We start from the raw sequence: 11,201 nt of genomic DNA on the forward strand, positions 1-11,201 counted from the left end.
GTCCCTGGAGAAGGACATCAATCTTGGTAAAGTGGAGGGGCAGCGAAGAGGGAAGAGCCTCCACAAAATGGATTGGTACAGCAGCTACAAGAACGGGCTCGCAGGCGGCAATGCTGAGAATGGTGCAGGGTGGACAGCGTTTCATTCTGTTGCATACAGGGTCACCATGAGATAAAACTAACATGAGAATTCAGTTTGATATCAAGCTCTTTTTCACACATATACGAGTGTCACTGGATTTGTTTCTCTAGTCAACCTGGCCTCACAGTTGGCTCTTATTTCTATGAATTTAGTTGAAGCACAGAGATCGGTGCTTGTTGGTCTCCATCAAATTGGCTCTGGCCATGAGGAGCCCACACGCAACAGAACAAAGAGCTGCCTGCCTCTGTGCCATCTCGCTGGCCATGGGCATGACTGAATCTATTCTTGCTGCCATTGTGTCTGGTGAGTGGCTGCTCGCTTAGTTGATTTATTTTCCAGCACAGTATCAGATGTCATTCCTGTGTCATCCATACAATTTTCTGGCTAAGTTTTAGAAATAGATTACCAAGCCTTTGAACCTGGTCTGACTTAGTCTGGAAGTTCCACTGAAACCTGTCTACCCTGCTGGTCGTTGAAGCAGTAAGATCAACTGGCTGGTGGATGGTGGGGGGAGATGGAAAACAGATGTCAATGGAAAAGATCACTGGGCATCACTCCCAGGGAGCGTGCTTCACAAAACTCCTTCAGTTACACGTAAATATGCATGTGTATACTCTGCATTGCAATACAAAATAGCTTCTAACTATGAATTTTGGTTTGCAAAAGTTTGAGAGCACACCACTGATGGGATGGCAAAATGATTCAACAACTATGGAAAATGGTATGGTGTTTCCTCAAAAAATTACAAATAGAAACACTTTTTGATCTAGCAATCCTACTCCTGAGTATAGATCCTAGAGAAATAAGAACAGTATGCTAGGCCCGGTTGATTAGATTCAGTGACACTCATATATGTATAGGAGCTTTGTATCAAGTACTAACTGTGCATAAAGAAAACACCCCAGTCCAGTCCAACCGATACCAACTTTGTATCAAGTACTAATTGTACATCGAGAAAACATCTCAGCCCAGTCCAACTGATACCAGTCCATAAGTCCCTCTTCAGACTCATGCAACCACATGCAATGATGAAAATGCAGGAAGATCGCAGGCCAGTTGAAAGGATCCAGCGGTGGTGGGCACATCACAGGGCTTGGGCAGTTCTCCACGTGGCATCAACAGGCAGAGAGAGATGGGTTCCCAGGACACACCTTATGAGAAAGCCACACTCATAAGGAGGCACCATCAGGCTGTGACCTGATTGACAGGATAGACTCCACCCCTCCACTTTTATATCTTCAAGTTAACATGAAATTATGTCACTATCACAAGCAGTGACACGAATAGAGATGCATATACCTGTGTTCATGGCAGCACCATTCATCATCGTAAAAAGATGGAGACAATCCAAGTGCCTATCAACAAAGGAATGGACAAACAATGTGTGGTCCATACATTCAGTAGAACATGATGCCACTCTGAAAAACAATGGCAAGTCCGTGAAGCATCATATGGGTGGACCTGGAGGGCGTTGTTGCTGAGTGAAATAAATCTATCACAAAGGGACATGCAGGGCATGGTCTCACTTCCATAAAAAGACAAGACTGGGAGGACACGCCGAAAGCAGTATTTTTCGGTGGTGGCTACGGCTGTGAGGGCAGGAAGGGGAAGTCTCTTGTGAGACAGTACTACTACTATCACGGCGGCCAAGGCCATGCCCTGCAGAGCGACCCGATAGACAGAGTAGAACTGCCCCTGTGGGTTGCCGAGACTGGAAATCTTTATGGAAGTAGAAGTCTCAGCTTCCTCCTGTAGAGCAGCTGTAGGTTTCAAACTGCTGGCATTGTGGTTAGCAGCCCAGCCTGTAAAGCCAAGCCCAGTCACAGAAAGTCAAGTTCCCATTTAACGAGTTTTGCACACAGTGCTTTGTAGCATTGGCTACCTCCACAATGCCACTAGGAGCCTGCTAGATAGCAGACAGTTGTTATTTCTGGTGAGGGAAACGACAGCAGACAATATGGAGAAAGTCAGCTCCTAGGTAAGTGAAGAAACAGGGATTCAAGAACATAGGACAATTATGTTCAATGTTATTCAATTTTCAACAACAGTAATAGTTGCCGAAAGATACCAAGGAGTTACAGTGGTAGATATGTGTGCTCAAAGAAAAAAAACCAACCCACACGATTAATCGCCCACATGAACCTTAGCCACCTCTAGCCCGAGACCAGAAGAACTAGATGGTGCCCGGCGACCACTGCCTGCCATTCTGACCAGGAAGACAATAGAAAGTCCCAGATGGAATAGAAGAAACAGGTGGGACAAAACAAACATCTACTAAAACAAAACAACAAAACTAGACCTACAGGGTTGATGGAGACAAGAGGGATTCTCAAGGCTGTGGTCCTCCGAAGATATGCTTTTAACTTGGAACTGAAGCCGCTCCCAGGGATCACCTTTGAGCCAAAGAATAAAAACAGTATCACCCGTGAGGCATGTGCACACAACCACGCTCCTCGCAGACCGAGCAGTCAACATTTACCCAGAAACAAAGGCGAGAAGGCAAGGAAGGGAGGGAAGCGGGATCAACAGAAACAGAGGAACGTAACAGAAACCAATGCTACAAAGCACTGTGTGCAAAAATTGTTAAATGGGAACTTGGCTTTCTGTGTAACTTTCACATATATATAAAGTTTGAAAGCTATCCACCAGTTCATTTTCCATATCATGCTCAACCCTCATGTATCAATACAGCCTGTGCTTAACCAACGCTTGGTTCCCGGGCGTAGGAAGTGGTGTGGCAGGCGCTGTGCGGAGCAGCAGGGAAGCAAGATGATAGGACCGTGTGTCAGCCAGGGTCCGGGTAGGAAGCAGGTAGCACACACTAATTGAGGGGAGTTCAATAAAGGTGTGATTTATAAAGGCGTGGGCCAGACAGAGAGAAACCTACAGAGAGAAGGCAGACCCTCAGGGCTGGTTACACCAGAGAAAGGTTGCAAGGAGAAGGAAGCTGTCTGCAGAACTCAAAGAGAAAGCAGTGTCTGAGTTCTGGCTGACAGGGGCTTTCTGCCCAGGGAGATGACCCGCTCTCAGGAGCCCTATGGGGAAGGGCTAAGGGATCTTGCTAACCACCCCTACCCCTACCCCCGTCCCCGCTCCTCTCTCTCCCAATGATCTCCTGCTAAGCACCCCATAGACCAAGGCCAAACAGACACACAAAGTGCAGGTGTGCGGTCCACATGAATGAGCAGTGGGAAGAAAGATGGAGAGGGAGGGGTCAGCACAATATGACCAGTCCAAACACCATCCCTGCTCACCTGGACGTGTACCTGCGGGTGGGAAACCACAGTAATCACTGCAACTCCTGCTAACACGAGATAAGCATGATTGTTTCTGGAACCAGCAAGGAAGGCTGCAGGCAAGGCCACACACAGATGGTTAAGGAAGGCTTGCAAGAGAGGAGACAGAAGTACCCACACTCCACAGCATCCTTTTCTTTGTGGAACACTCGCCTGCTTACCTCACAGATTCCTGCCCATCTTTGCTGCAGGACAACTCATCAGAGGGGGCCCTACTGCCTGATCACGCACAGTGATTGGCTCAGAGAAGTCAGAACCAGATCCCGGTCACTCAGTCTTCCCTGGGATCCTCAGTTCGTTATGAAAACGATCCTTTGCCTCTCTGAATGCAGGGGACATCTAGAACTATTGGCCGTCAACTCTCCACACACATATGTGTAGATATTCACTTATGAGATGAGAAATCTTTTCATTGGAAAATGTTCTCTTCAGGGTTACCATTCCGTATATGCAAGCATATAGTACATCCATGCCAAATGCTTCCTTTCCGTTTATGTGAGTTTGGGTTGAGTTTCTATCCTAGCAGATGCTTCAAGTGCAGCCAGAGGGTGTGCTGGTGTGGGTAGACTAGAGAAACAAATTCATAGGCACACGTGTGTGAATAAGGAAGAGCTTTCTATACAAGAGCAGTTGAAAATTGAGAAAAGATCCCAGCCCAGTCCAGATCAAGTCCATAAGTCCGATATTACCCCATATGTCTGATGCCAATGTATAAAGTCCTCTTCAGATTCATGAAACACATGCAATGATGACAAATGCAGGAAGATCACAGGCAAGTAGGTGCAAAGTTTTGTGGATCCAGTGGTGGTAGAGGCATCTCAGTGCTGGCAGGGGTCTCCATGTGGCTTCTTCTGCCTCAGGGCACTAGTGTAGCTAAATGTGTCTTCTCAACAGCAATGTCTCGCAGGTGTGTGAGTGTGCCGCCTCCAGTGAGCTATGTATCTCCTTAGCACCTCCAAAGGAGGTCATCAAGCTGCGACCTGACTGACAGGCTAAACTCCACCCTTCCACTCTTAAATCTCGAGTTGACAACAGATTATATAACTACCACAGATGGCAAGACTTCATCTTACATACTTTGGGCCATAGGAGAGCTCAGTCCCTGCAGAAGGAAGTCATGCTTGGGAAAGTGGAAGGGCAGTGAAAGACAGGAAGACACACACACACACACACACACAATGGACGGACAGAGTGGCTGCAACAACGGGCTCCAACAAAAGAGCAATTGTGAGGATGGCACAGGACTGGTCAGTATTTCGTGAGTTGCTATCAACTTGACAGCAGCTAACAACAGGCTCTTCAAAGAAGAGTAAGTCTCAGAAGAAACTAAGGGGCCAACAGATGGAATAAGAAGGCACGTGACAAGTATTGGGAGACCTGCTTGTCTCGGGATCTGGCCAGAGGCTACATAGAGTGTTTGTGCTGGAGGAAAAGGGGCCAGGCTGTAATGGTGGGCTTGGGTGAGTTATCATTAAGGATTCTAAGGGAAGTCACTCAAACAGATATGCTCAGGCTGGGTGATGTGTGGAATGTGGACAGTGAGTGGGTCTGAAGAGGCAAGCTGCTACCGAGCCCGGGGGGGTGGAGGGGACACACAACAGGAGCAGAACGTAGGGGGGTGGGGGGAGGACTGGAGAATGGAAATCAGTGCACGCCTCCTAGATGGAAGTAGAAGAGTCTAGAATTAGCGTCAGCACTCTGGTTTGGGGGCAAAGGTGAATGGTGGCATGACTGGAATCCTGCTCCCATCGTTGTACCTATCTCTGGACCTGGAGGATCCTCTCCTCCTTGGTCACAGTCCCTAAGTGCATTCAGAGTATCCCCTCTCCTTTGTAAGATATGAGGCCCAGAATAGAACTCAGCCCCTTGATGGGCAGGACGGGACTGTCACCCAGCTTCATTGACACAGCCCATGGGGCAGCAGCTTTTCTCGGAAATCATTTCTCACGCTGCCCACACACGAGATGTAGGATTACATACAACCCCTAAGCCTTGCTCCATGTGGGTGCTGAATCCCCTTTTTAGGGGGCGAGTGACTATCTTGACAAATGAATCCATCTTTGTAAACAACTGGAAATGCAGTCCTATACCATGAAGGTGCCTGAAACTATACACCACCAGTTCTTCGAATCTGATTTAGCTCAACACAGTAATACGGTGTGAGGACTCTGGACTGGGAGGTGTGACGACACTCTCAGTGTTTGCAAGTAATCTAGTGGGAAACAGATGTGCGCGAGGGTGCTTCGAGAAGCTCTTAGAGAAATGCTATTATCTTTTCACTCCATTTTTGAAGGCCTGTTGTGTGTGTAGGGAGATAGCGAGGCATCCAGTTGACATCCGAGAACTCTAGAAAATCCTGGATGTTTGATTTGGCTTGCTCATTAAACCAAGTTGTTTGATGGATTTAGAAGATTCTGGTCAGAATTTACGGTTAAAGGACTTGAAAGCAAGGTCCTGGGGCTTGTCTGCCCACCACCCTACTCAGAGAGTCTCGATTCAGAGAGAAACGGAGCCAGATCCCAGCTTCCTCAGGCCTCCTGTTCCACCTCTCCCCCTAGCCGTCAAATCCATTCCTAAGGCGGCATCCCTCCCCTGGGAGAGTAGCGCCGGCGTCCCAGATCATCACCACACCGGATATGAGTCGGGCAGGTCTGTGCACCCGGTCTGTGCTCAGCACACACATTAGCCCATGGAAGCTCACCTCAATCCCAGAGGCAGAGATGTCAAACCACTGAATGTAACAGCACAAGGAGCCCTGGTGGTGTACTGGTTATGCGTGGTGCTGCGATCCATCTGGTTGGCAGTTTGAAACCACCAGCGGGTCTGCAGTAGAGATGGGCTTTCTACTCCCCTGAACAGTCTCGGACACCCACAGCGGGCTGCTGAGTCAGCATGTGCTCCATGGCGGAGAGTTGAGTTTTTGGAATGCCTACAGCCCAGCTCAGGGTCCTCTCTTCCCGAGCCCCTCACCCACCCCTCCCCCAAATGCCTCCCCCACAAGGGTGTCCTGTTGCCCTGGCAGCTGCTGTGGAGTCCGCACTGACGCATGTCGACTCCACGCACCACAGGGCAGGGCGCTGTCAACTCATGTTGTCGTGGTTGGGCACAGCTGCGAGCTTTCTCTGGCCGGTTCTCAGAAGCAGATCACCAGGCTCTGCACCTGAGTCCATCCAAGTCTGGGTGCGTCATAGCCACTCAGTCTCCCTCCTGGAAGGCGAGATTCCGCCACTGAACCGCCAAAGGCCACACAAAACTTAATTTGCTGGGTGCTTCTTCCAAACACGCAGGTTTTTCTTGGTCGTGGGACCACCCAGAACCAGTAATTGACTGGTCCCTCCCTTCCATTTCCTTACCTACCCACATGCTGCTGTTTTTATACCCATATTCCTCAGAGCCACTGACTCCTCCAGTCTGGCTGCCACCACAGGTGGCTCCAGTTTCCCAGTGGTTTCTGGGCCACCGTGTCAGCCACTGACCCCTGGTTCCTTCCCACTCTCCCCACCCACCCAAGCATCGATTGTTAAAGGCTGCCAGGCGACCCTCCAGGCGGGCCCCCACCGGACCCCCGGTCTCCACTTCTCCGCCTTCAGCGGTTTTCCTTCCACTGGAATCTTCACCGCCTGCAGAACGGGGCCTTCTCCCCTTGGTTTGGACCCCAACCCCTAAACTTACACTCGCAGCTGCTGTCAGACTGTTGCCCCAGTATTTTTTCTAGATTACCATTTCTTTTCCATGTCTCCGCCCAGCCGGCAGGCATTAGATTAGAAGGCACAGCTTTGTAGCGTCTATGTTGTTGTTCCTTGCCAGGGTCTTGGCGTTGCCGCCCAGAGGCCTGCTCTAGAACAGAAGGCAATGGGCTGGGGCCAGGGCCTGCCACATCCTTGATATGCTCCAACCCATTGTGGGGCTCGTGTGTCAACCCGGCTCACGGAGGGTCTCCCTCCCGCCCACTGACCCTTCACCTCTCCAAGTAGGATGTGCTCTTCCAGAGCCAGCCAGGCAGACAAGGGTTGGGTTTGGTTGTGTTCTATAGGGTTTTCTTTGGCTGTTTTTCAGAGGTAGCGTGCCAAGACTTTCTTCTTGGCGGGGCGCAAGCACGGAGGGTCCAGAGCCTGCTTGGAAGACAGTCTCCTAAAGTGAACTCAGGGAGGCTTCAGGAATACAGATGCCAGGTTCCCAGATGGTCTAGGTCATTGTACCAGCAAAGTTCGGATCACCTCCGTTTCAGAAAGGATATCAAATGTTTACCACGTGTTGTCTAAAAACGTGTCTGAGACCCAGCTCCAGTGGCTGAGGGGCGCAAAGACCCCCAGACTAGGACCCCCGTAATCTCTTTAAGGGTGTTTCTCACAATGGGTTATAGACTTGGCCAATTCAACAGTTTCCCATGGCAGATGAGTGTTTTTCCAAATTCTTAGGCAGGGCATTTATTCTATTACAAGGTGAGGCAGGCAATGGTTTTCAGTATCTCTGCCCCAAATGGTTTTTCTCACTCATTTTATAGCTCCTTCAGAAATCTACCTCCAGATTCACTCTGCACCCTTCCACGGTTCCCTCTACTCGTCCAACTCTGCGGCTGCTCCTCGGCTCATCTGTGGTGACATGGCTTTGCCATTTTGCTTCAACTGTGGCCCGTGTGTCCCCTGGGATGCCTCTGTTCATTCCCAAGAGCTCGGATCTATGAAGCAAAGAAACAAACCCATTCTCTCTGACACATAATAGAGTCAGATCTACTTGCTTTCCTCATAAGGAGTCCAACTCCGTGTACCACTTAAAGCGTATGTCTGAAACCAAAGTTATTTCTTGCCCTCTGAAACCAATCCTTGGTTGTCCCCGGTGAGAGAGGGGCTCTACTTGGCCCTTCAGAGACTCAGGCTGATGAAGCTCTGTCATCTCTAATATTTCAGAGATGTTAAGATGGGGGCCGTCTACACCCATAAAGAGTTACAGTCTTAGAAACCCACAGGGGCAGTTCTACCCTGTCCTGCAGGGTCGCTATGGGCCAGCATCTACTTCATGACAGTAACTGATAATTGTCTGGTGGAAGGGGAAAGGACATGGGGGACTGCCCATGGGAGTTTTATCAATCAGACTTGGAAATAATAAGACAACATCTCTGTCCACATTCCTGAGGCTCAAATGCAAGCCCATGGGCTGCCCCATCTGCACAGGATTCTGAGACAAGCAGTCCGAGTGCTTAAGAAGAGGGGTGCATGGGGTGGGAAGGGAACACTTGTACCTGCCACACTCTTACCTTTGAATCCAAATATACTTATCACTGATCCTGTACCCACCAAATATACTCACCTTTCCCCTAGGGAAAGAACCCCAAAGTCCCATCCGTCTACAACTCTCAGCTCAAATTCCCTACAGAGATCTGGCCCAGTCTGCATTGGCTGCTAGAGGGCTCAAAGACCAGGGACCTCCTCTGTAGACAAAGCACACAGGTAGAGCTAAGCCACAGAAACTGCCATGAGCGCCACTAGGAAAGCAGATTCCCAGGACACACCAAAGCTAAAGCAAACTCGCCGGCCATCACATTGATTCTGACTCATAGTGACCCTGTGGGCCAGCGCAGAACCGCCCCTTTCAGGTTTTAGAGACCCTAAATCTGTAAAGGAGCGGACAGTGTCATCTTGCTTCCGAGGATTGGCTGGTGGATTTGAACCTCCGACTTTGCAGTTAACAGCTCAGTGAGTAGCTGCCTATGCCACCAGAAGACACAGCCAGCCACCTACCCCCACCACCAAACCTATTGCCATTGATTCTGACTCACAGTGACCTTCTATAGGTCAGAACAGAGCTCCCTCCCAAGGATTTATAAGTCTGTAATCTTTCCAGAAGTAGACTACCCCATCTTTTCTCCCGAGGAACGACTGACGGGTTAAGCTACCCGCTTACCACTGCGACACCAGCCTGAGTTCTCAGCCATTAAAACATCTGTCTGCCCAGGCCTGGAGGCACCCTTTGGCTCTGGAAGCCAGAGCAGCAATCTGCTTCTCTGAGAGGGACCTCCTGCCATTCTCCAACGCTCTAGGCCCATGTGTGCAGTGTACGGTGGGGAGAAAGCTCATCTTGAGCGTGATCCAATCACACGCTTGTTCCAGCCATTCTCAGACTGTGCACCTCTGGGGGCCTGAAAGCTGCTGGAAGGCTTGCTCAACGCTTAGGTGTTAAGTCTGGGCTTGTTTTTCCCGAAGTCATAAAAGTCCCTCAAGAAACTTAGGCGGCTATTTCCCTCTTTGTTTCTGGTCAATTCTGTGTGTCAGTACCAGTAGCAGCTGCAGGTAATCTGGTTTTGACCTGAAATGTGTCAGTCGAACTGTACTCCGTAAGGTTTTCAATGACTGTTTCCGACACAGATCTGGCAGGCCTTGCTTCTGCTGCACCTGTGTGGACCCAAACCGCCAGCCATTAAGTCCACAGCCAAGTGTGTTAACTGTTTGCTCCACCCAGGAACTCCAATGTGTCAGGAGCAAGACCTCTAGTATTTCCCTGAACTTATTTTTCCCATGTCTGCTTTATTATTTCCTCTCTCCTTCCTCTAGCAACTAATCAAAAGGCTGATATGCAGGAATGCACCGTTCATATTGGGGGCAGTGTTGATCCTGGGATAGAATTCTTGCCTGGCATACAGGAGACCCAAGCTCAGTTCCTGGTCAAGGCACCCCAGGCAGTTTGTCCGTGGAGGCTTGTGTGCTGCTCAAATGCTGAGCAGGCTTCAGCAGAGCTTCTAGACTGACATGGACCAGGAAAAAAGGTCTGGCAACCTACCTGTGAAGATCCATCAGTGCGCACCCTGGCGATCCCCGCTGAAGGGGTCTGCAACACACCCGGGACGGTGCGGGTCTCGGCTGTAATTTGGTCCTTTGGTCCTGCAGTCACCAGGAGTCACCAAGAGCCTTTGTCTGGGAGATGATGTGTGTTGCCTGACTGAAAGGCAAAGGCTGATTTCTAACTTTTTGTGGCCTAGAATAGATTTTCCTAATATGACTCTGCTCCAAGTTTGCACTTCTTAGTCCTATCCTGCCAATGGGAAAGGTGGCGCAGAGCAAACCTCTGAGAACTGTCTCCTTATGGAAGTGAGTGTCCCAGTGTTCTCAGCCCACTGACTGCACCAAGTTGCATGGCCACACCTAACCCCACGGGAAGGTGGGAGATGTAAGGTCTGCCCAGTGTCCAAGCAGAAGAGGAAATGAGGTCTACGGCCACCCACTAGTTCTGGTTCACCTGAGACTTTCTTGTTTCTGTCCTGAGAATCCGGAGCCCCTGGCAAAGCAGTCTGCTCGGGCACCATACAAATCTCCGTAACAGTTTATCTATAAGTGAGTCGTCCGCATTGTCTCCTGTTCTGTAGAAACTAGAAACTACACACATCAGGAGGCAGCCTGCATGTACTTATGAGGCATTAGGGAAGAGGATTTTACCTGGGATATATGTTGCTCCTGGGAATTTCAGGGCCTGTGTGACATAACATTGCAACATATCCATCTGCAAACACTGTCTGTGGTAGTTACATAATTTCATGTCACATAAATTTTATGCTACATAAATAAGTGTAGGGGTAGAGTCAATCAGGTCACAGCCTGATGATGCCTCCTTGTGGGAGTGGCCTTCTCATGAGGATTCTGGGAATTTCCTCTCTCGTTGCCTTTGACTTCCTGTTGACAACCCATGCAGAGACTTGCAAGGGACCCCTCTCTTTGCTGCACCTTCCTATTGAAGAGCCACACTTGGAGAGCTGGAGGAGCCACATGCAGACCC

This window comes from Tenrec ecaudatus, chromosome 11 (genome assembly GCF_050624435.1).
Source record: "Tenrec ecaudatus isolate mTenEca1 chromosome 11, mTenEca1.hap1, whole genome shotgun sequence".
In the NCBI taxonomy this organism is placed as follows: domain Eukaryota; kingdom Metazoa; phylum Chordata; class Mammalia; order Afrosoricida; family Tenrecidae; genus Tenrec; species Tenrec ecaudatus.